Source organism: Lepisma saccharinum, chromosome 11 (genome assembly GCF_977018435.1).
Source record: "Lepisma saccharinum chromosome 11, izLepSacc3.1, whole genome shotgun sequence".
Lineage (NCBI taxonomy): Eukaryota > Metazoa > Arthropoda > Insecta > Zygentoma > Lepismatidae > Lepisma > Lepisma saccharinum.
In genome coordinates, this window is record NC_139239.1 from 58,181,066 (window position 1) to 58,208,317 (window position 27,252).

The 27,252-nt window shown below is 38.7% G+C and overlaps 1 protein-coding gene and 1 non-coding gene across 40 annotated transcripts in view; both read left to right on the forward strand.

Moving 5' to 3' along the window:
- slo (calcium-activated potassium channel slo) overlaps nucleotides 1-27,252 on the forward strand; it is a 285,961-nt gene that overhangs the window by 104,767 nt on the left and 153,942 nt on the right. The gene's annotated exons all lie outside the window — the stretch shown is intronic.
- Nucleotides 6,066-6,140, forward strand: TRNAT-UGU (transfer RNA threonine (anticodon UGU)). Its single transcript has one exon. It is a non-coding gene; the product is annotated as a tRNA-Thr (tRNA).

Sequence of the window (27,252 nt, forward strand, 5' to 3'; positions counted from 1 at the left end):
ATATATCAAAATATATCCTTATTTATCAATATACATAAATATTTATATCAATGAAATATGTGTTATTTGCCTGAGAGAAGTGTAAAACGTAAGAAATTCTTATCAAATTTCAATGATTTTATGAGAATGTTCAATTTATTTTAACTGTTTCCCGTTGAGAAGCGAACTACAATACAGTTTCCCAACTTCAGTGTTGAGATTGAACCGACCTTTGTGTGGGAATGGTTAGAATAATATACTGTGAAGCCAGAGGTCGTAAGTTCAGGTCTAGGACATTTTGGTGCCAGGACTTCTTGTTGCAGTATGTAACTGGTGTACAGAAAGATAATAATATTCTTTTGAATTGACCTCTCTTTATTGTGTCCCTTCATACAAGCAATTTTATATGGAAAAGATACGAGCAACACCTCGTAGGTAGCGAACGATGTCTGTCCTATCATAAGCAGCAACCAGTGTTTCAAGTCGAACACAACAATCCTTGTATCTCTTTCTTGGCCGCTCGACTTTTCCACTGAGTATCTGTCCATAGCGAGTTTCGTTCAGAGTTCGTCGAGAACGACGCAGGACTTCCAGGAACCGCCAAATCGTGGGATAGTCGGCAGAAATATTGGACTGGAATCCTCGATGCCAGCCCTCCACAGCATTGTTTGTTTTTCCATCTCTATTTAGGACAGCTTCGTCGTGATTCGAAAGTCCGACGGAGAACTTCGGCTGACGCCTTCCACCTCTTCGCTGCGGACGTCCTACGTAGTTGTCTTCGAAGTAATCCAGAACTGGTTGAAGATCATCTGATACCTCGCTGCAAAGTCCTTCAAAAGTTTGAGCTACATCCATTTCTGGTACCAATGCCAAAGCTGGTATCATATGGCACTGGAGTGAGAATGCTGCATCATATCTCATCTGCAACCCTTCCGACTGCACTCGGCGATATATACATTGTGCCCAAGTGGAAAAAACAAAACTTCACTTATATTCCTTGGAAGACATGGCGAAATTCGTTTGATGCTGCCACTTCCATATAGAGCATTACATGATGTGGTCTTGCATTTGGAACCAAGTCAGTGACCTGAAAAAGATAGATAGATAAATAAACAACATATGTAATACTAAAGAATAAATAAATAATAATAAATAAACAAATAAATAAATGCACATGCAAAAACAATATACAATTGTAGTCTTTATCATATCACAAACTATAACAAAAGAAATAATTACCTTTTCCGGTAATTCTACGTATGTTTGTTGCTGTTTGTTTGCCATCAATACGTACAACACTGGTAGTATCGAGCTCTCTATCTGCACGTGGATTGTATACAACTGATTATATAAAGTAGGTGCAACCTCAAATGTCCCATCCGCAAACCATCTTGATGAATTCTTGATAAGTTCCAGGCTGGTGTTAGTTCCAAATAGAAGAATCCTATTGGTCTTCTCTTGGCCAGAATCGTACAACAGAAATTGCTGTTCGATTTTTGTGATTCTGTATTATTCTGGAATCTCCAATTCAGTAAGACTGGTAGGCAGTGGATGCGCCGTAATAGACTGCTGCTTCTTTCTGCTTAGTCTTCTTTTCACCGTGTCAATAGGCGGCAGATGAGATGCCACTGCAGGTTCAGTAGACTCCAAAAATCTCCCTAAAAGTTTTTGACTGCTTTCTTGAGCTTCCCTGGCACTGGTCTTCATTTCAGTGTATAGTAATCCGGAGTTTAGTCCACAAACATCTGGTGCATGTGTCTGTTCATTTACAAATTTCACAATTTCACAGTTCACAGTGCGGACACGGGCCTTGCACTGCTTTTTCAGAGAGCACTGCCAGTACACTTTGTCATTTCTGGCCTTTTCTTTTCAATACGAAAATCCATCATGGATTAGTTTCTTTCCACCATGAGAACTATTCACTACAGAACAAATTTTTGAAGTGATGAGAAATAACTAACATTCAGTATTTATAGTCACTGAAAAGTGAAAGTGAATGACAGAGGTAAGAGGTGAAAGTATATAAGGAGAAAGGCACCAAAATGTCCGGCTCCCCGTACGTTCGAATACTGAGAAAGGCCATATATGTGTTATTATGTTTGTCATCCATTTCATTTCATTAGTCTAAAGAGATAGAAAAGCAACTTCAATCGCCGGAATAGAAGGAACCTAGTCTCTTTTATTGCAGAACTAAGTGGCGACTCGCGTCGAACATATGATATTTTGATGATCATTATGGTCAATGTAGTGTTATACAATGCAGGGCTAAATTCTCCAAATAATCAAAGTGTCTCAAGGGTGGCGTAGTTGTAACACTTTAGCCTTGGAATCAGAGTCCTCCCTCCGGTGGAACCACGTTGGACCACTTATTTTTGAATCCTCCTTTAAACTGCAGATCCATTCCCGATTAGTCGATTTGAGTATTTATAATTTGAATTATTGTAAGTCCACTATATGGTAAGATAGACTAATCGGGACTGGACCTACAATTTAAAGTTTGATCCGAACTATCCTGCAATGTGCCTTCACCTGGTATTGAACCCCACACACCTTGATTACAAGGGGATGACGTTACCACTACGCCATCGGGGAGAACCCTATTGAAGTATCAAGTGGGTTTAAAACAAAACTTTTGCGGATCTTCGTGCCGGTTAGGTTATCATAGCGCCCTACGACGCTAGGGTTCGAAACCCAGCGTGGATGTTGTTTGCGAGTATCGCTTCATCAATTTCATCGTATCATTCGTCGCGATTAGTGAAAGGCGGAAGAAATGCGACGCTAAATAACAAAAATCAAATTTGAAACAAAACTTTTCTCCAACAATTCTGAGGCAAGTACGTTTGTGAGAAGTATGGTTACATTTACTTTAAAGTGTTTGGTATCTGACAATCAATAGGTTTCCTGAAAACACACTTCACAGGCGAACTTTTCGCAAATAAAGAAACTGTTTACATCGTAAGAGTACAAACTTCAAATTTGTGAGAAAATGTACCAAAACCTTGAATAACACTTCTCTCCTCGCTGTTGATTACCCCTGTTTATGTGCCAATCCCAACCGACACACGGGCCCGTTTTCCGTAGCGACGCAGTTTCACCGAAGCGCCTGCATGGTGGATGCTGCACTGGACCGCCCTAATCGATAACTCGGGGTCTTCTACCTGCAGGAGGAGCTGAGGGAGGGTTTTCAGCCGAGCACGAGAGCAACCTACTTGTTGCAAACGAAGCCCCTGACATGCTGTGACCCATCTAGCATTGCTGGTAATTTGGTTGCATAATGCCACAGGATAGTTTTCTAAAAGCATTTTAACGTTGTAAAAAGATGGCGCTACTTGATGAATTGAGCTTAACTAGAGAAACCAAGATGTTGGCATAGGGTTTCGGGGTGAGTGTTTAAGCTCATATTATTTCATTTACGTAGTCAGTGATTAACTGAGGGTGGCGACAGAACTGGAAAACCGGGAAAAGTCAGGGAATTTGAGGTGTCAAAAAAAGTCAGGGAAATGTCAGGGAATCAATTTTGTATTGATTGACTGTCTTTTTTTTATGAAACTCCAATTTTTATGCCCCTTTCCGAGGGGCAGAAAAATGTGTTAAGCCTATAAATATTACCTGGAAAATGCATTGATTTATATTTTTTTCTTTTTTCCATGTCTGTATGGGAGTAGTAAGGGGGCAGAACTGTCAACAGATGGAGGGGATGGGAGCGGGTGGCGCCGTCCGATAGTTGTCGCACGTCGTAGTAAGGCATTTTGTTGGACAAACTGAAGGAACATGGAAACAAATAGGCTCCATTGATACATACGATTTTTATCGAATATCGCCACCCGACAAAGGATCTCACTACAACATGCGACAGAAATTGCATGCATGGCACTCGTATGGAGTTGATTTTTGTTGGATGTCTTCGGACTGAAACATCCAACAAATATCGCATGCATAAACAAGAGCTTTAGACTGCAAATGTGCTGTTGGAATTTTATTACTCTTCTGGCTCACTTCACCTTATTTAATGTAGCAGTGCTTACGAAGGTTTTATTTCATCATCCTGACGTATTACTGGTTTCGCCCAAGTCAACATACGTTTACAATGACATTGCACTATTCTTAGATATCAAGAAGAATCCAACAAAACGGGATATATATTGAATACTATCACGAAGAAGTGAAACATAAATATGCATTGGTGAACGTTATAAAAATTGGCAAGTGCATTCTCCAAACCTCAAATTTACTGTAACAACAACAGTATTGCAATGAAATTAACGCCACTCTCTGTCCTGTCTGTTTAAACTCGTGAGAGATGGTCATTAATCTCTCACTGAGTGAGGTTAATGTCCAATATTGTGAAATAAAATACTAATAATAAATACTTAAATATTTTAATATCATATTTACTCGAATCATTTAATCATAAAAGCAAATCACCTGCTTCAATAATTGACTTTTCTCTGCCAGCGCTGCTAAATTTTCACTTTCAATCTACTGATTTATACGAAGGGAGGCCAGAATGTAATTTCCAATTAGTAGGAACATTGATTTTTCGCAAACTCGAAAACCGTGAAAAATGTTAATTGCTGCGAAGTTGTGTTTATGAATGTGCAGTGATGTCTGGACACATTTTTCGCCCGTTCGAGAAATCGAAATAATGCGAATTTAGCATAAAATGCGAATTGTTGCCGTTTTTAGCGATTTTTTTTTAAAAATGTCGTAAAACAACAAAAAAATCCATGAAATCCAACATTCTTGTCTTTTCTAGGCCATGTTTATGTACATAGAACGTGCAAGTTTTCCAACATTTTATTTCAAAAGTAAACTATAATGCTTGTTATACATGGAATAATTCCGACAGCCACATTAAATCATGTATTTCCCACGATTTTTTCAACTTATCAAAACCATTTGCGTCACCGAGCAAAGTGGCAGGGTTCTAACAGGAGATCGAGTGCGTATCTACCGTCACACGGGAGCCACATCTTCAGTATTTGTCGCGCGAGATGTGTTTTGAATTACCAATCTATGTGCGCATCATCGGCATTTGTCGAGTGAGAAATAATGGAGCTCAGTCGTTAGTGCGTCTGACTACCATGCGAGAAACCTGGGGTCGATCCCTGCGGGGGAGAACCGGGATCTTTTCCACCTATTCAAACTGCTCCGGCACCCACCCAGCGCCATATCAAGCGGGTACCTGGAGGAAAATGATTCATAAAGGTAGTCAGGAGCGTGGTGCTGATCACATCACTCCCACCTTCAGCCGTGATCAAGAAAGTGTGGGGCCCTAGCTCCACACCCCTATACACCTTCATGGCAAAGTGCACGGGAGCACTTTACTTTTACTTCCTCAAAAATCTGTTCCAAAATATCAAACTGTCACGAAAATACGTAGACCATGTGACCTACAATTTAAAAGAATAGTTTAAAAGCACAATGGAGTATTACGTTTCGGTATATTTGGCAGAAAAATGTTCTAAAACAAAAACGTGAATTTTGCGAAACGTGACACTAACAAAGCAAAAAAAGATAATGCCATTTTTTTGGTGCCATAATATATCGGTATCTGTCACGTGAGATTGATTGATTTAATTTTTTTGGCTGCATCCCCACTTATGGTCAATATGCACCCTTCAGTAAGTACGGGGAAAATTCCATTATCTAAAACCCTTACCTTAAAATTAAAAAGGCGGTATGGAAAATAACTTTCCCAAAATAACTTTCAAGATATCAAACTCACGAAGAGGCGTAGGCCATGTGACTTACAATTTGAAACAGTAGTTTAAAAACACCATAAAGGTATAATTTCAGATATTTGCCAGAAAATGCGCTAAAATGAAAATGTGAATATTGGGAAAAATAACACCGAATAGTAAAAAAATAAAAAACACAAAATAACAAAAATTCAAGGTCCCTACCGATTAGGCATAAATAAAACAAGAATATCAGTTGTAATTTATTGCATTAGTAACAGTGAATCCTAACCTAATTTTCGGCATAATCACCACCGTTCTGGCATTTGTCGTATCACGGCATTAAATTTTGTATGCCTATGGCATTATGTGTCTGACAGCAAAGACTGGAACTATCTCTACCGCGCCTCCCCCATGGCGCAGTGGTAGCGCCTTTGCCTTGTAATCAAGGGGTCCCGGGTTCGATACCCGGTGGAGGCACAAGTGGTTCGGATCCCACTTTAAACTGTAGGTCCAGTCCCGATTAGCCTTACTGTACATAAAGTGGACTTAAAACACCAACTCAACAATAACGACGACAACTATCTCTACCGCAGTGTAGCTGTCAAATCCTTCTCCTGCCAGAAACCTCTTCAGTTAAACGAAGAGATGAAAGTTGGAACATGCAAGGCCAGGGTTGTACAGGGAGTGGTCCAAGATCTCTCACCTGAAGTGATTCAAAGGGCCCGCGTGTACTCAGCTGTATGTGGTTGTGCACATTCGATTGGCCTTCCGTGAATTGTCTGCACCATCGTCTGATCATACCATCACTCACGACGTCTGGTCTGCACTGTGCTCTGTGCCAAATTCTGATCATGCAAAAATCGGATTACTACACGTAGGCTACATCGTAGTCGGCGGGAGACTGTATGAGAGCTGCAATCTTTAACCTAAGACGGCTGCATTGCAACTGTACCGGTCTGGTACATTACAGCTACATGCCACTCCTTCCTGCCTGCATGTGTGTGTGTCGCTCTCCGACCACTAGTGCTGCGTATATGCACCATTGGAGCTTTTTTTCAGGACGCCCCTCGTAAATGAACTTTCATAAGCTGTTTTTAACAGTGTGTTCCTGTTTTAATGTGTGGTTAGCTAAATGAGGTACTTATACAATGCAATTCTATAAATTCCGTGCGTTAAATTTCTAATACCTACATACACTTTTCGTCAGCAATAATGGTATAACTGCATATTGTCAGTTTTACAGTACTTCACTTGGATATACTGTACCGAAGCAGAAATCCCATTGCTAATGAAAGGATAAGATAACACTTTCTTTTGTGCAATTCAATTGTTTCACTTATATGCAAGAGTTAAGTTGTTTGCTTTATAGAGAAGAGAGAAGTAGCTTTATCCATCGAAAAATGAGTCCGCACTCATGTTTCTTGCAAGCAGAGGGTTCCAAACTTCAGTGGAAATATCGACATATAATACCGAGAATGTATAAGGAGACTGATGAATTACAAATTGTAATCACTCTTCACTCTTATTTTGACGATTATGTCACATACTTTCAAAGTATGGCACTTCTTAACTTTCATCACAGACATTGTTCTTAAAATCAGCAAAAAGTTATACATTTAATTTTGTTTGTTATATTTTACAACATGCACATCCGAATATTTTGAAATATATAAATACCTAAATATGAACCTTTATTTGCAATTAATGCACTCACAGCATTCAATAGCTGGTGTAAAAATCCCGAAAATTCATATTTTTATCTAAGTTGTTCTATGATTTTTACTTACGGAGTAATTTCCTGAAAATATCCATCATTATTACTACTTATTTTTGTTAATTTAGATGATTTTGCATATAATAAAGGTGCTTACTGTAGTTTGTTTTCATTCTAAATACAGTTTAGGATTACCGCAAGTGTTGCAAACTCTTGTTATAAAAGATTCGTAAAAATCGTGATGTCATACTTGATGAGTTTTAGAACAATTGGTGTTCTAGCATATATAAATTAAATGCATGTTGGTTTATGCTACAAATTCATTTTCATTCTTAATAACTTGTATTACAAGCAGTTATTTTAAAGTTAACAGCCAAACATTATTTTTATAACACAAAGGATCCAGGCAATAGTTTGTGCATGGGTTTTTCAAGGTGCACGACCTGGCACGGCTGCGATAGTAGTGGAAAAAGGTTGGCAAATATGGCGGTGAAGTAGCAGAAAGGTTTCGACATTTAATGTCTTTTGAGGCCTAATTTAACATATAGAATGTTGTAAAGTTTAGAAAATCAACACAAGATCAAATCTTGTACTATATAAATGTAATAATTCATGATGTAGTCTGAAATGTGCAGGAAATGGTAAAGTATCAACTTGGAACTTTGGTTCGTGTTTTGGTAAAGAATGTGGCTGATAGATATGTAAAGGAAGAATATCGGCAATCATCGGGTTGATACTCGTATCTAATTTATGAAAATCAATGAAATGAGTGATCTTTTAACTTTGACAATTTAAAAAGTGAAAGTATATGGAAAAGATAAGCAAGTTTAGCATGGATGATTGTCATTATTTAATAACATTAATCTGACGCAAATTATAGATTTTGTTGAACTTTGACAAATAGATCGATGTTATGGATCTTCATTATCTGATTGTAACTTTTGCCTAGTATATGGATTTTGGAAAAGATCTAATAATAATTTATCAAGTTGTCACAGTAATATGATTTATATGTACTTTTGAGTAAGGGATGCATCCTGAATACACAAATATTTACCAACAGATATGAATTTCTGTGTGTTAAAACCTTGGAAGAGATTTTTAAATATTAATTGTTTATTCATATAAGTAATTCTTTTATTGAATGTCATGAGAAAACAAAGATTGATACATAAATTTCTACATAATTTTTGACTGATCTTGAATTAAATATAACAATTTTAATTATAATACTACCTACCGTGTGTAATATATTCGAGGCAAATTCTTTGAGCATACCTGTGATCTTAGTGGAAATATAAATAAGATATTTTTTTTAAAATAATAGTGTTTCACAAAATAACAGGTAACTGCTGTTACAGGTAGATTTATTGAGACGTCATAATAAGTCTCTGTAGATGTCGTCATATTATCTCATTTAGTCGTAACTTTAAAAATAATCAAGTATTTTATTTTAAACTTACTGCGTATGATAAAATTCCGTAATCCTTCCCTACCTTCTGAATCGTAATAGTTTTCCAAATTCACTATTTTGCTGTTCGAATTCAAATCAAAGAGAATAGAGAAATTAAGTCAATTTCATAGAAGATAATATTGGTACTTAACAAATCTATACCTGGATCTGTATAAGTTTATTATTTCCATTTGCAAAAACATTGATTTAGTTTAGTTTGTAATTGTCAGGGAAAAATGTAAATTTTGTCCTGGAAAACCTGGAAAAGTCAGGGAATTTCATTTCTGCTTGTTTGTAGCCACCCTGAACCTAATTCTACAGTTCACATAATATAGTAGATTCACTCGGGGGAATACGCCCAACTTTTTTTGGCGGTTTATAGCTTTGCTAAATGAAGGAGTGTCGCAATAAAAAGGATGTCAAATGAAAGCTACATGTTTTGTTATTGTTACCTATAACTAACTAACTAACTAACTCTCTAGCCTTCTTAAACCCGAAGGTTCATGGCTGCAGCAACACAGACCTTCCATCTGTCCCTATCTTGAGCAAGATCTATATACTCTTTTCCACCCCTACCGATTTCCTTTAGGTCTATCTCAACGTTGTCCCTCCATCTTCGTCTTGGCCTTCCTACAGGTCTCTTACCATCTGGTTTCCCAACAAGAATCCTGTAAACTCCTCTTTCCTCTCCCATTCGTGCCACATGGCCTGCCCACCTAAGTCTTCTTGATTTAATTATTCTAATAATATCTGGACATGAGTACAAATTATGTAGTTCTAAATTATGTAACCTTCTCCACTCACCTGTCTCCTCATCCCTTTTAGGTCCAAATATTTTCCTAAGGATCTTATTTTCAAATACTCTCAATTTATGTTCCTCTTTCAATGTAAGGGACCAAGTTTCACACCCATATAATACTACAGGCAAAATTACTGTTTTGTATATTTTAACTTTTAGTTTCTTAGATATTAAACGAGAAGACAAAAGTTTATGAAGAGAGAAGTAACATGCATTTCCTGAATTAAGCCTACTTTTTATTTCCTCTTTAATATAATTTTCATTTGTTAATATTACTCCTAAGTATTTGAATTTGGAAACTGGTTCAAACGAGTTGTTATCAATAATTAGATTTTGATTATTTCCTAACACTTGGTTTCGGCCTGTAAGCATATATTTAGTTTTCTCTTTGTTAACTTCCAAACCTATCTCTTTAGCAGTTTGAAAAATATTTTAGCATTATTCTTAATTGTATTCACATCATCCCCCAGTATTGTTACCTATAAGTTTTATTATTGTAAGTCATATAGCAAAAGAACAAGAGAGAAATAAACAGATGAACGTCAATTTGGGCAAATCACGCCGTGTTCAGGGTTAAATGCCCACCCATTAAGGGTAAAATGCCCAATACCAGAAACAATTGTTGTAATACTTGACATTACATATTGAAAAGAAAATAATACACACCATTAACTGGAAGATTATTAACGTTTGTTTCGTAAACAGAACATCATTTGTACAGACAAGCATGGTGTTTCTAACAACATTTATTTTGAATTTACCATAGCCTCTTTTACTGTTTACATTTGTGAGAAATTGCATTGCAGTTTGGACACATGGACGTGAATTTGATACATATTTCATGCATCCACATACTACAACGAATACACTGGATCCAGTCACATTGTGGTCTTTTCTTATCATAGTAATGCCCATGGGCATATTGTACTTAATTTCTGTGGGCATATCACCCCACAGCTACAAACAGAAAATTGAATCACTTGGTTGGGAACTCTTAGCACCATGCGACAGTTTCACTCTGCAGATGTTTCCCTGACTCTTGATCTTTACACCAATATATTTCAGTTTCTTTCTCTCGTGGGAATATTATTGCACACTGTTAATACAACAACGTCCAAAAAATTATTACCTCAAAAATTGTCATCTTGCCTCATGAAAGTAACCCTGGATGGCTTCAGAATCTTCTCACAATCTCCAAACCTGCTGCCTCGCCTCACCACGGAGGGCGCTTTCAAACAAGAGTCGCAGAGTTGCCACAACATTAACGTTGCGCGAGATACGAGGTGGTGTTCATTTAACCCCGATGGGCATATTCCCCCGAGTGACTCTACCTATTTGGCGCCCTTTGGAATTTTTCTTATTGAGAGTAATGTTACAGTTAAGACACTAATTTTCATTAAATTATAACAAACTTCATGTGTTTAAATACGTATGATAACATAGGTAAGATGATCAAATGTTAACTCGTATCATTGAAGGAATTACGAGGGGCGATCAGGTTGCTCCGACCCTAGCATAGAAGGAAGGACGTTATGATTGATTTTTTATTTTGTTATTGTTTAGTGATCCTTTGTATGCTTTCATTCTGAATTACAAGTCTGAGTAGCGTACAGTTTTCTTTTTACAGGGATTTAACTGAGTGAAGTTGTGTCAATATGCCAGAATGGAGAAAACTGAGGTGAGAGCGGTGATCAAATATTTTGTGAAGAAGAAGTGGACGGTATCCAAAATTTATGAGGACTTGGTGGATACATTAGGGGACACTGCTCCCTCATACAGTATGGTGAAGAGATGGTGTCGTGAGTTTAATTATGGGAGAGAGTCCTGTGAAGATGAACATGCAGGTGGAGCACCAAAAACTGTCATGACGACCGAAAACATTCACAAATTCCACATATCGTGCTGAAGGATCGTCGAGTCACTATCCATCATGTTGCTGAGATGTGTGGCCTGTCATATGGCACTATGCAAAACATAATTACCCAGGAATTGCATATGAAAAAAAATGCTGCAAGATGGGTCCCTCGAAACCTCACCCCAGATCAGAAGCGCACCCTAGTGCTCATCAGTCAAGAACTTCTTGGCAACTTTCGTGCTGATATAGACGATTTCCTTGACCGATTTGTAACTATGGATGAAACATGGGTCCATCACTTCGACCCAGAAACAAAATCGCAAAGCATGGAGTGGAAACACCCACATTCTCCACCAACCAAGAAGTTCAAGGTGTAAACGTCAGCCAAGAAGGTGATGGCCTCAATTACTGGGACTGCAAGGGTGTCCTTCTTGTGGACTATCTACAAAGGGGCCAAACCATCACTGACACATACTACAGTGACCTAATCAAGAAATTACGGGATTCCATGAAGAAAGAGAGGCGTGGGATGTTGACCCGTGGTGTGCTCCTTCACCAGGACAATGCTCCTGTCCACACCTCACGCATTGAGAGGGCCGCTATCGCAGATGCATCGTTCGAATTGTTGCCCCACCCACCCTATTCCTCAGATTTGGCCCCCAGTGATTTACATTTGTTCAAACATTTGAAGAATGACATTCGTGGGCAAAAATTTTCTGATGATTCTGAGGTGATAAGGGCTGTGGACTCATGGTTGGAGGACCAGTCGGAAGATTTTTTTTTTGCAAGGTATCCAGGCGTTGGAGCACCGATGGGAAAAGTGCATTGGAGTTGCAGGGGAGTATGTTGAAAAATAAAAAAAAATTGATACCCTACTGCCGCTGTTTCTATGTTAGGGTCAGAGCAACCTGATCGCCCCTCGTACGTGACATAAACAAAGATCGGAAGATACACTCCTTTATCCAGCATTCAAGAAAATTATCCATATTCGATTTTGTTATTTTATATACATGTGAACAATAATTTACATTAATGGCGTGTATTGCTACGACTTTAAAAATTCTAAGAATTACAGAATTGTATTTAAAAAATATATGATGATGACTTCTCGTAAAATTTATTCCATTCTTTTTTCTAAAACAGGGGCATAAAATAAAAGTATAATATGTTTGGTTGAAAATATATTTTAACGCCGAAAGGAAGACGTGTGTGAACTATCGCTCTTTCTTCATTTATCTTTCATACTGCGGGAGTCATTTACGTTCCTGGTCTTACAGTACATTGAGTTTTTTTTTATAAATATCCGCGGCACCCGAATGAACACAGCCTTCCCGATCCACAAGGAGAAAAAAAAGCATATGGCTTCTGGGTAGTGTAATGCGCTGGCAAGCTTGAGGTCTTAGATTCGAATCTAGCTCAAGACATCCACCCGCCATCGTTACTAACATAGTGATATCCATGCGTGAAGAAATTACATGTATTAAGACGCATATGCCTGTATTATTATTACAACTACTGTTACTAGTATAACCGAAGTTACAGTTAGACTATTGATGTATTTCTCAACATTGTGAATCTAAATATTTGCCTGGTTCGCATTAATTTTAATTCCAATTGAAATATTCTTATTGTGTTCAATTTTTGTTATACATCATTTTTCAACCATTAAAGTGATCTCTCAAAATATGTCGGTATATATTATCTTGGTATAATTGTATCTGGAGCGTAAGTAATCACATTTGTAAAAAAATGAATTCGAGAGGGGAGAAATATAACTTTGGCCCAAAAAAATCATCATCAAACTGAAATTAGAAGTAATTGTACCCACCGTGTACTAAAACGTACTACATATTTTTGGACATCTTTTGAACAATATAGTATTATACATTTCTTTTTTATTAAGAAATGTTTATTAAACCAATGGGAGCTTTTTAAACCTTTGTAATCTTCCCCTTACGTACGGCCTCCAGGATGTTGTACCTCAAGATATTCCAAGAAATAAAACAAAACGAAATTATTTATTTGGTTCTCAAGTACACACAGAGCAGTGTGTGTGGGATTTGAAACGAGTACTAAAATCTAAGATAGCGTCTATAAAGTTCGCTGAACCAGATTAATGTTTATTTCCAGTCTGCGGGAGAGGAGCATTTTCCTTGTCGCGTCACAAGATATTTACAGTATCCATGATTCGACGAAGGAAATAAGTGCTTGTGTTTCTGAAGGGACCGACCGGAGACCATCAAACTCCCGGCCCGGAAATTGCCAGCGACCCCGCAAGATCACGATTCGTTTGCCGCACAACAATGCACGCAAATGGATGTCTTATCGACTAACCCCGAACTTAGCCGACTTTCAACGAGTAAGGTTAACGACGACTCGATCGGAACGAGGGCCACCGAAACTTATTGCTTTCTGTAGCCGAGTGACTGATAGCTCCGCCTCGATGCCATTCTAAATAATTCGAGAGGGTTTTTCCGTTCCTTGAAATGCCACTGTGACCCCGTGGAAAGATTAAGTACGTACGGAATGTGTATTAGTCCGTTGAACCCCATTCTTTTTCTCTCGAAGCAAGTTTTATTGTGTGCTTCTGTGCTTCTCGTGAAATTGTACGTCTAAAGTTGTTGATTGTACTGGTTTATTTCCTTACCCTCCCTCCCACCAATTAGAACCGCGGTGGTCTAATCGGTAGTGTCTAGTCTGTCTGCCACGCGCTTCTGGGGTTCACCCAGCCTCAAATAAATGGGTACCTGTGGGGTAAAAGCAGCCGGAGCGTGGCGCTGATAACCTCATCTCCAGAATTGGCAGAGATCGAGAATGTGTGGAGCCCTACCTCCACATTTCCCTATGTACAGTCACCGGCAATAAAAATGGGACACCTAGATCCTGAAAGGCTCGCTTCACTGCAATATGCTGTGTGTGTTGCCTAACAACTCGACGGCGGCGGTGGTTGAAGTTTCCATTCAAAGTTTATTATTAAAACCCACTTATAGCTGTATGGTTGAGCAACACACATAGCGTCTTGCAGTTAAGCGAGCATTTCAGGATCTAGGTGTCCAATTTTTATTGTCGGTGACTGTACTTCATGGCATGTTGCAATGTGCACGGGGAACTTCATCTACCTACCTCCCCTCGCCCATAGACTAACATCCACAGCTATAATGGTAATGTTTCGCCCGTGTTAGGTTTGAGTTTATATTTTTCAGTAACATCTAACAAATTCATTAAGATAAAAATACAATACTTGTATTGGTATTTGTGTTATTTTACGTCACCTCTATTGCAACTTTTGGCAAATCGCGGTGATGAGGATGAGCGATAGATTAAATTGAAGGGGCACTCGCAAAAGACACCCATGCTCACGTCGGGATTCGAACCCGAGAACTTCGGTGTCACTTTATGTGCCCCACCCTACCTTCTAAATGGCGGGAACTGTAGTTCCAACAATGTCATGTTAAGATGTACTGGAATTACATCCTCTGAATTTTACATTTACTTTGTAATAAACCCTTGTTTAGTTTTTAAAAATCTTTCCTGTTTTGGAGAATCCTCCGGAGACTTTAACTACCCTCCATACGTACACTCAACGGTGAAAGAAATAGTAGACGAATTGTCCATAACCATTTTTATTTTAGGGCCTCCCATGATGGCGCAGTGGTAGCCTCGTCTCCTTGCAATCAAGCGAGCGAACGATATAAAGTTCTGGCAAGTATTGACGCGGGACGGCTCGGCCAGTGAACACTTGCGAGGGAACGGGATTGCTGGGAGAGGGAGAAAGCGACTTCGCAGCAGCGTTTACTGCTTCAGCTGCTCCTAATCGCTTTCTCCCCATCTCTGCCCTTATGCGTGACCTTGCTCCAGAAATTCCAAGGATAAGGCATAGTTGTTAATTTCGAACATAACCAAGATATTTATATATTCCCTGAAAAGTTTCCTCTGCTCATGCATTTGAAGGGCGGATTTTCTTTGATGGGACCATACATACAGAACCAAACTGACTCAACTATGTTCACTCGGTAACATATCAAGGTGCATAAACTGCTAATGATACACTCTTGATGCATCAAAATACACACAGAATAGATAAAAAGGATACTTTTATAATGTGTTGTGCCACGTGATGCAGTAAAGATGAATTAGTTGATAAGATCAGACACAATCATTCTAAAGAAACCAATATTTCACGTCAAATGATGCACTAAAAGTGCATCAACTTTGATTTAATGCATTTCGAGTTCTGTGTGTAATTTCCACAAATTTGTTCTCCAAGTAGCAATCCGAGGAACAGAGAATAGCGACACACGGTGCACGGTCGCAATTATACTAAGTAGACAGAATCAGTCTCTGGAGAGACTAGGCCTTATCACAGCGGAATAACCCTTTGTTATTAGCTTGCAAGTGTTATCGCCGCGAGAAGTGAATATTATGTTTTATGGCCTCCTCACTTGCAGGCAGTTAAGTTCGCGAGATGAAGCCAGATAAACTGAGCGTGTTTAACAATCGCCTGTATTTCATCTGTGTGTTCCACCCACGTGGCCGATAAAATCTTACGTATCAGATGAAGTTGTTGTCTGCGGAGAAACGGGGACACCATTCCGACAGAAAGAGGCGACAGAGAACAGGACAAGGAAAGTGGGAGGGGAGCGTTCCCTATCTGTAACGGAAGTAATGAGACAAGTTCTCACCCTGAATTGGGAACTCTGGTACTTGGGAGACCACATTGAAAGCTGCATTGCATCGATCGCTTTAATGGTGTGGTGATGACGGCTTAAACTGTTTCGATAGTATACCCAGGGTGCTACTGCTGATTCATCAACGGTCTACCACTCTGAGAGTAGATCCAAGGATTACAGTGTTAGCATGCAATGTTAATCGGACATGATTCAATGTCTAGTGCTTCTAACTGTACTAACAACTACGATTTCGAGAGAGCACCTGGGCTCCCGATGCAGTAGTGGTAGCGTCGTCGCCTTGTAATCAAGGGGTCCCGGGTTCGATTCCCGGTGGAGGCATATAGTGGTTCGGATCCCACTTTAAACTATAGGTCCAGTCCCGAATAGCCTTACTGTGCATAAAGTGGACTTAAAACACCAACTCAGTCAATTAAAACACCAACTCAGTCAATCGAGAAAGCGCCTCTCGTCGGCAGGTGAACCAATTGACCGAAAGAAGAGGTGCTCTTTGAACTATAGTTATAAGCACAACAGTTTGTACCAGGGATCTATGGAGCAACGTCGCGCATAACGGTAAAGAAGGGGAGAAAGCGAGTGGGCGGAGCAAAGTAATGTGTGCTGCTGGTAGCTGCAACCGCGTTGCCCCTACATGCAACTCCCTTCCCTCTCATGCATTCTCGAGGCGCTACTTGCGCACAGGACTTGATTTATCCACACATTCGGATAATGTCCAATTACGAAACATTGTACGCTAATTTAACCAATGTTACTAACATTTATAGAATTATTGACTACAGTGGTGCAGGGTAATGATACTCCGTTCCAAGACAATTGTCAGCAATGGAAAATTTTTGAGGCAGCTAGAGGACTGAGCGACTTGAACTGTATATTGCTACCAGTATAAAACTAAACTGGACTAAGTTTGGTGTCGCAACAGTTCTTTGAAGTCCAAGGTGTTCCAAGCGGCCCTCCATTGTGTGATGCTTGGTCATCATATCGAACCTCATCGCTGCAGTCACGTGAGGTGACTTAACTCACCACTGCTGCAGTACGAGATTAGTCGATATTCGTATGTCCAACTGGCGACAAAAATACTTCGACTGAAGTTGAGCAGGAGAGACCATGGTGACATGAATCATTGCCTCAAGTAGGAGATGCCATCTACATCTGTCCGAAGTACTATCGGATTTGGTATTAAGCTGTGTTGTTTGACTATGTCGAAACACTGTTCTCTTGACCAGAAGCCAGCTATTTGTTTTCAAACAACTTCCAAATAATGAGAATGAATCGAGATGCCTCGTACTGAACATGAGTGACAAACCATTCCTTCACGCGGGAACCGTCACTTCTCATTAACTTAAGGCAACCCTTCCTCCTATCGACTTTCCTATCGCGATTAACACAATTGCACAAGCGGACCTCCCACTCAGAAAGTGCTTTCCTTAAACTTCTCGAGTTTCATGTCAAAGATACTCGTTCAGTTCAGTCTGAATTGTTCACTTCCGAATCAACGAACCAGTTCAACCGTTCATTCAATTAACAGTTCTTTCATAGAAGTGGGTTCATGATCCATTCAATTACATTGGAACTCGTTCTCAATTAAGAGAATGAAAGAGTACTTAGAATATACTTCAATTAATAGAATGGATTGATATTCAGAAAGAATTGAAAGAGCTGAATCATCCAACTTCATTACTTACCTTTTACATAGAATAATTACGAAATTGCTTATAATTTTTGTTCTCTTATACTGCTACATTAATCTTAACATTGCATATTTTATATGCGAGGATAAAGCTCCCATGCAAATTGAGAGATGCAAAAACGAACTATACCTACTGTAATCTGTACTTTTGTTATTAAGCATCGCTTCTCTGCGCCATGTGGCTAATCAGGAAGGTGGAGATGAGTAATGATTGGATAAAATTGATGACTGAACACTCGCAAAGAACACCCATACCCTGGCCGGGATTCTAACCAGTGAACTTCGGTGCCGAGATCAAAAGTTGACCACTTAAATTGCTTGGCCACCGAGTCGGTCCTTGCACCAATCAATCAATACTAATAATAATTTATCATTTTAGCGGAGCACTATTGCAAGTCTAATGCAGAACCTCGTCAAATATTCCATATATTTATGTTTTACCACAAGTCGTTATCATAAATAACAGTAAAAGCTATCATTGATATTAAAATAATGTGTATATCTGCACACACAACTCAAGGTCGATGCACTTTGTACATCAATGGAGACATCTAAACGTGTAATTCTGATTTCTTTGAAATGATCTTTTCAAATGATGCTTATTTTATGCATCACATGGAACGGAACAGCAGCTGACTTTTATGTATTTCTGTGTGTTTGGATGCACCAAAAGTGCATAATACGCTCTTTTGGCACTATAAAGTGTTATTGGAGTCAACGAATTTGTGTCAACTGACAGAGTTTGGATTCTGTGCGTGCGCTTGGTTGTCAAAGTTTGTTTTGAGTTATCTTAATGCTCAGATAGGCTAATCGAGACTGGACTTACAGTTTATATTCAGAAATGTATTACCTATCTGTGATGGAATCTTGCACTTATTGGTTGCAAGGGACGGCGCTACCACTACGCCATCTGGAGGCCGATATCTGCGTTCATATTTTTTCTAATTCGGTTTTGTTTTACGTAAATCCCCTACCGCTGGATGAATTATGAAATAGACGGAAGATTCACATATCTATGTTGTAATTTTTTGTTTAAATCCATCGTATGCACAGATAGGCTAATTAGGACTTAACCTACAGTTTAAAATGGGATTCGAACCACTGTGCCTCCACCGATGATATTATCGAATCTGCAATCCCTTGATTACAAAGCGGCGACATCGGGAAAATACACATTTCTATGAAGGAGGGATGGTGAGAGAAATGCATATCTATGAATGACTGTTGATGAAATAGGCAAAACATAACTATGAATAATGGATTTTGACATAGACGAAACACACATTTTTGAAGAATGAGATTGATGAAAGAAACACATCTATGGAGAACGAATGATGAGACAGACAAAACACACATTTATGTGCGATGGGTGATGAAATAGGGTACATGAAACGCAGATATATCTATGTGTGTGTCATCTACGTCATAAACTGTTACATTGTGGTTTCGAGCAGCCATGATTGAGGTTAGTTCTTGTAAGCAAATGGAATTCAAGTGGGTGGGCTGAAGATATTAACGCAGACATTCGTGATTTTAAGGAAACTTGCAGTTGATGCAGATGTAACGAACGCTACGTGGTGGATATTTCCTTGCAAACGACAAATTAAATTGGCCGCAAACATAGCGGCTGTGCGCATCCTGACTTCACATGAAACCCACCTACAGAGGATGGATTACCAAATAGACTAAACACATGTCTATTTCATCATCCATTATTAATAGATGAGAGAAACTCATAATCTATGCCTTACCCTTATCTCCCAACAGTAGCGAGTTAGTTAACTACAGTACTTCACAATAGAGGTCGGCAATATATCTGCCTTCCCTGGAGGAAAGGGTAAAAAACAACAACGGCCCTACTGGCTCCGATGGTGCGGGAGAAAAAATAACAGCTTAGGATAAAAAGACCTGCATTGCAACACAGGCTGTTGCGAGCGCTTCATCAATTAGTCAGTGGCTGCGTCATAAAAGCAAGGTGTCCGGTGGACGAGCGGCTTAGTGGAGCAAGGGAAACACTTCCAGTACCGCAAGCACCCAAAGAAAAGCGGCTTCGGTACCAAAACCATCATATCATTGCGAAACGGATCGAAATACCTTGAATTATTTACCTCCTTTACGTGTGGCTATGTTTCAAAGCCTCTGCGGATGGTGGGAAAGTCTACCTTTCGCAGGGATATTGCGTCGTGGCGAGATAATGATGTGTCTTATCATTATGAGCCGTTTTTTTTCCGCAGCAGAAACACATCCTTCGCACTAAAGCATTTTCTAAAATTGATTGTTGACAGGGAAAGACGCATGCTCCTTTATACTGATAGTTGCTTATCTAGTCTTGTTCGACCGCTAGTCTTACTGACCTGTTTCCAGCTTCACTGTCCTTAGTAGCTTTCAAATATTCAGGTGTAATGTACAAGAGTATTATTTGTATAGATGGGTTTCATGTGACTTCAAGATGCGCACACATGCCATGATTGCGGCCAATTTTATTGGTCATTTGCAAGGAAATATCCACCACGTAGCGTTCGCTACATCTGCACCAACGGAACGTTTGTTTTCAATCACGAATGTCTGTTAATATCTACGGCCGGCCGCTTGAATTCCGTATGCTTACAAGAACTGGCCACAACCATGCCTGCTTGAAGCCACAATTCAACCGTTTGTGACGTAGGTGAAACACGCCTATAGCGGAAAGCAAATTGCCAGTATCATGGAATCATTAGAACACTATAAATATCTACAATTCTTATTCCTTTTGATCAAACAAGCCAGGTAATGATAGAAGCAAAGACAAATACAGGATTTAAAGCATAGTTCCGTATGGTTAGAAGTAAAATTCTCTACTTAGAGCCCTCTGAAGCCCGTTTAAAGGAACGGACAGCGGTGAAATTTGGTACAGACCATGTGTAAGCGAATGCCAACGGGAGAAATAGTTGAAATTTACTTTCTGCTGGAAATGTTTTGCAAACCTATTACACACAGTCGTTAATCATTAATTGCAATAAAATAAATACATGAAAACTTCCATGTGTTTTTTATACAGGGTGACCTGTAAGTAGATGTATTCCCTGAAAGGGGTTAAAGTAGAGCAATTTCCAATAAATTTGACCATATGATACCCCGTCCGAAAATTAGTAGTTTTCAAGATAATCAAATTTCTATTTTTTTAAAATGACAATTTTCCACATAAAAATGCGAATTGAGAAAAAACAGCTCATTGTATGGCACATATTTCAGCGTTTTCTGATAAATAACAAATAAGTGGTTCGTTGAAAAAAGTTCGTCCCAAGTAGCAATCACATGTAAGTAACGGGTCGATCTAAACTTACAAGTGGTGTTAAAAAAAATCCAATCTTACTTTACTTGGCAACATATTAATAACAAAATTGGTATGACACGAAGCGTACAAATTACTTAAATTACTTCCTTGTGTCATCAGCTATCCAACAAGGTACAAATGTTGCCAACATTCACATTTGTGTACAAGAAATAATACTTGATTCATTTTCATGTGAATGTAATCAATGAACATTGCAATTAAAAAACATTACACGTCTTGCTCAAAGTGGTCACCTCCGTTACGAATGCAGGCACGCAGGTTTTTACGGACATTTGGTCTCGTAACTCGTGATGTGATGTTGTCCTTGATGTGTTGACCAGCTGTTAAGATCCTCTCCCTGAGCTCTTCTTGCGAGTTTACCGGTGTCTTGTAAACTAAGTCTTTCATGTGGCTCGAAATGTTAAAGTCGCAGGGCGTCAAATCGATCGGGGGATCGAGCTGGGCAGCCATCATGCTGGTAAATCATGTCACGTCTTGTAGCTAGAGGCACATCCTCCAACAACATTGCCATCCTGTTTCTCAAAAAATGTTCATAAGTGATGCCATTTAAGATTTGTGGAAGGAAAAATGACTCTCATCAAATGATTGTTGATGACGCCCATCCATACTTCTGCCTGGGCGTGAGACAGTGGCTGGATGAAAATTACCCAAAGAAATGGATTGGTCGAGGCGGCCCGGGACCAAATGTCCGTAAAAACCTGCGTGCCTGCATTCGTAACTTTGAACAAGACTTATAATGTTATTTAATTGTATTGTTCATTGATTCCATTCACATGAAGATGAATGAAGTATTATTTCTTGTACACAAATGTGAATGTTACCAACATTTGTACCTTGTTGGATAGCTGATGACACAAGGAAGTAATTTAAGTAATTTGTACGCTTCGTGTCATACCATTTTTGTTATTAATGTTGCCAAGTAAACTAAGATTGAATTTTTTTATCACCACTTGTAAGTTTAGATCCACCCGTTACTTACATGTGATTGTTATTTGTTACAAACTTTTTTCAACGAACCACTTATTTGTTATTTATCAGAAAACGCTGAAATATGCCATACAAGAGCTGTTTTATCTCAATTCGCATTTTTATGTGGAAAATTGTCATTTTTTAAAAAATAATAATAGAAATTCGATTATCTCGAAAACGACTAATTTTCGGACTGGGTATCATATGGTCAAATTTATTGGAAATTGCCTCTACTTTAACCCCTTTCAGGGAATACATCTAATTACAGGTCACCCTGTATATCTGATACATAAGTCTTCGTATTAATATTATTACTAAAACAACAAAAAGATAAGACGAATAAGAGACTGAAGTCTTGAAGTGCAATTAGAATTTGCAACAAAGAGTGGATGTTTTAAATTTAGCATGTAACAAAGCTTAGCTTCCTTGCCTTAGGCGATTCCAGAAAAATTCGTTTCACCTCAGCATCCAAAGTAGACCCATTGTCGGGAACAGTTTCCTAATTTAGCTCTTCCCCTACATCACAAATTTTGAAGTTAAAAATTTAAGTGTTGTAGAGTAACGAAAAAAAGTATCTTTTGTTAACGTTACTTAAGTATATTGCATAAAAATAACAGTTACAACTAGTTACTTTTAAAAGTAACAGTTGATAGTAACTGCGTTAAGACTTGCAGCCTTATTTTGCCACTGCACTCGTCCAGTTTGCACAGGCGCCCTTGTGTCAATGGGCACTACTAATGCATATGGACTGTAATTCTCATAGCAGAGTCCCTGAATATGACTATCATCAAAGGGGACTACACTACACTAGGTAAAAGATTCACCTGTGTTAAATGCAAGAAGCTATGCGTGATATGTAAATTGCTATTTGATTGCGCGAGTCATTTCGTCACTCGACATAACGTTTTTGGTCTCCTGGAAAATTTTCGGTTAATGTCTAAAGTAATCGTCAAAAATCACGCAAGCCTTTCTAGCTTCTGTGTGCAGAGCATTGACCCTGCTCACTTATGCGTGCTTCGACTCTAGCATGTGACGCTGTCTGCATATCTCCAAGGGGGCGGAATGTAGTACGTACAGTCGCACCACAAGCATGCTAAAGATACAAGATGTGTTCATTTCAATGCCTCGGTTACGACCTAAGCAGCCAAGATGAGGTTCTAAGGTTAAAAAAAGACATGGGTATTGATACTATTAATACTCTTGCCAGTGCATTTTGGTAAATATTATATGTATAAGAACAGAGACGGTGAAAATATATAGACTATGGGGAATTGTTCGATTAGGAGTTTAGCTTCAAAAAGTAAGTTATGTGAAAATTAGAAAAGACTAATTGATTTATATATTTTTAAAGTACAAGATTGCTAAAAACATATTCTAGGAAAGTGCTTCAACAGAAACTCTCTCTAAATAATTTAAATGACAAGCACACAGAGTACATATGGACTGTACTATTCATTGATTTAGAATTAAATAATGTTAAAAAAATATATGAAAACAATACAAATTCACTACAGCAAAAGACTTAGATTCAACTAGTATAACAAAACAATAACTATATGGTAAACATTAATACGTATTGGCATAGAAGTGTTTTTAATTTGCGGGGTAGAAAATACGTACATCTTGAACACATTCGCGCGCGCGTATACATATTCTCACCAAAAACGAAAAAATTGGGGAGAGGGTACAGTACTTCTAAATCATCTGATCCGAATAAGAAAATAATCTGACAGAAGATGCTACCGGTCAAGGAATGTCGTTTTTGGTAGCTAAACTCAAAACGTTTCTTGTTGACCTCCATGGCAATGTGATTAGCACAGCTCCCTACGACACGAGGGGTCCGGGCTCGAATCCTGGCCTGGGCATGCGTGTTCTTTGCGAGTGTCCCTTCATCACTTTCATCACATCATCATCACTCAGTCATCGTCGAGATTAGCCAAAAATTGATGAAAAGCGATGCTAAATAACAAAAATCAAATAAGAGCAGAAATGTATTTGATTACATTACTTCCCTATCGAAAAGCACCGTAACCGTCGTAAACCTACAATACTGCATTGTGGTATTAGTTACCTCACCTAATTTGTGCTCACGGAATACTATATTAGGAAGTAAATACTTTAAATTCTAAAAGTACATTGAAAATAGAGCTATTATTCTTCGAAGATTCAAAATTATATTGCAAATGTTGCTTTTATTTTATTGGCATAAGGTATTTAAATTATTGAGCATGTGGCCTGTTCTAGAATGGAATGGTTCGTGTTTGTGTGTGTGTGTTTAATCCCTCTCCCACGTTCATGCCACTGCTATGAATACCTCCCGCCAGCTCTTTCACAGCATGTTCATGATATAGGACACTGGGACAGCGGCGTTGCAGCAGATAGAAAGGGGGAAGAGTGGGACTTGCGACGAGGATGAAGAGAAGAAGGTCAATGAAGGCTCGTACCGTTGCCAAGGTAACGGCAGAACGATCCAAACGCTGATGGCATGGAAGGGAGTGCGCAGCCAAGGCGAGGGAGAAGTTGCTCGGATACCCTGAAGTAATGCAACTCTGGCTTTTCTCACTTGCACACCATTGGCGTGCTCTCTTACACTGTTGATAATATAAAAACCTTCGTCATAATCTTTTACAACCATTTACTGCGTAAAGTGACTTGCATCAAGACGTCAATTTCGACCGCCATTCAACTACAGTCTTTGTATTATTTTTGTTATTTGGCGTCGCGTTTCTGCAACTTTTTGGACAATCGCGACGAAGAGAATCAGTGATGATGAAATTGATTAAAGGACACCCATGGCCATGTTGGGGTTTGAACCCGAGAAGATCGGAGGCAAGATTAAAATTCGATCTCTTCAAGCGCTCCTCGGCAACCGAACCAGCATAGACAACCGTAAGAAAATATCATGATCGTTTTAAAAGTCCATAGTTAACGGTAATCAATGTTATTTTTATGATGCAGTTTTCAAAAATTAGTTTATGGTACACAAAATTGCAATTTAAATTATTGTCGATTTTCGTGCATGATAAAATATTAAAAATTGAAATTTGATTTTTCTGATGTCTCAGTACCGTACTATTTAACGGCAGAATATTGTAAATTCTACAGTAATTTGCAACAGGGTAGGTGTGTTACCGTATTGCATTAAAGCATTTGAACCGTACTTGTATCGTGAATATATTTAAATCTCTGATGGAGATACTGAATATACCTATGATGATATTATGAAGGGAATGCATGCATTGTTGCTGGTGTCTTGTTGGGATGGAGAATCTTTGCCATTCTCCCGTTAATTTGAACGTGGCTTTAGTTTTTAAATATGGTTTAGTAAGTTCTCTAACTATTCCAGCCATATTTTGTAAATGTCGTAGCTATTTTAGTAAGACATTTCTTCTTTCAGTAAAACACAGATTTGAATTGTTCCTTGTGCCAGAGGGCATGTGTCCCACCAGAGTAATTTCTTGCTTTTCAAGATACGTGTATTAATATACGGTAAAATGCATGTTATGCCCCTATTTTCTTCTTTTGTGGCACATGAAGGCACTGGGTACGCCATCTCGTGAGTAGATTCTTGGCATTTTACTTCTGTGACGTCACACGCCAAAGTCGTTTCACAACTCATTTCCAATCCGCGGCATTCTTCAAAGATTTTCTCTTAGTTCTCGTTTAATATTCGCTTTGTGGAGCCTTAAAACCAAGAAGCGCGACTGAACACCATGAAATCGCAGTTAAGGACCGTTTTGAGTTTCCATTACAGTTCTCGCCAGACCCATCTCGGAGTGGAGATGAGAACAGCCCAAGCAAATCGTCCATCATCAGAGTGACGTGCTAATAAATGATACATGTGATTAATGGTTCCATGAATAAGGATTATCCATAATGAATAACACCTTCATGGCGTGGTGCTAAGCACAGGGGAACACTTTACTTTTTTTTTTACTTTTTTTTTTACATAATGAATAATGGGTTTGCGGTCATCAGGTATCGGGAGTGTTTTGTTTTTTCTATGTGGTATCACGATCAATCGTTTGGCGCGAAAAAAATACTTCTGCGCGAGGCCTGTGCCATGTTGTAATTGATTTGTCATCCGCTCCGATGAGTGTCAGAACAAAGGGACATATTTGGTTCCTCTTCAGCTATGTAGACGTTTTGTCATTGTTTACTGCGCCGACCTCGGTGGGGCATTAGTTAGCGCCATTATCTACGAAGTCCTAGGTTCGTATTCTATGTAAGGCACGGAGATGCATAAGGGGAATTCCATGTCTCAATCTCAATTTTTAAATTAAATGAAATGCTGTAACTTTATTTTATCTTGTTAATGAATAATTTAAGATTGTCATTTGGATAAAATTTCGAGTATTTTACGTAATTAAGTCGGAAGGTATAAGGTATATTACATATTGTTGCTTTATTTTATTGTGCCTTTGATTTTTACTATGTCCCACTCGTGACACCAAAAAACAATTAATTTCTTATTTAGTTGTTACATTTCCCCTCCAACACCATTAGAATATTCAAATGTCAATTACCTTCTCTCTTTGTTCTAAATTATTTATTTTTCATCATTTGACAATTCACAGAAATTAAAATAAATTTCTTACGTAAGAGGCACAAAATTGTTCACTTAATAGCTATAAATCTGGAAAGTATTCTAAGGGTATTTATGTTTAATCAACAGTGTTAAGTTCCATAATTCATTGCTCAGAAACTGTAAGGAAAATGTTGCCTAACTATCAGTAGAATAGTTATTTTAATATAAAAAATGTAGTCGTGTGTTGTCCCACCCGTGTATTTGACTGGTACCCCCACTTACCAACCCTTTTAGGCTACTCGCGGCGACGACGATGTAAAACATGGTAAGTGACATTTTGGTAATTTTTTAGTTACAAAGTAAAATGTGCCATTGGTCGAAGCAGAAATTTCTAGCTGGAGGGATGCTTGTATTGTTGAACATGTAGACAATGCAGAAGATTGGGGGGGGGAGGGAGCCTATGCAAATTATCTTAGTTGGGGCAAGCGGATCGATGTCTTGCACACATCAACGTCCGAACAATCTCACAGTATCAGAAAATATACATGTTAGTCAATAACGA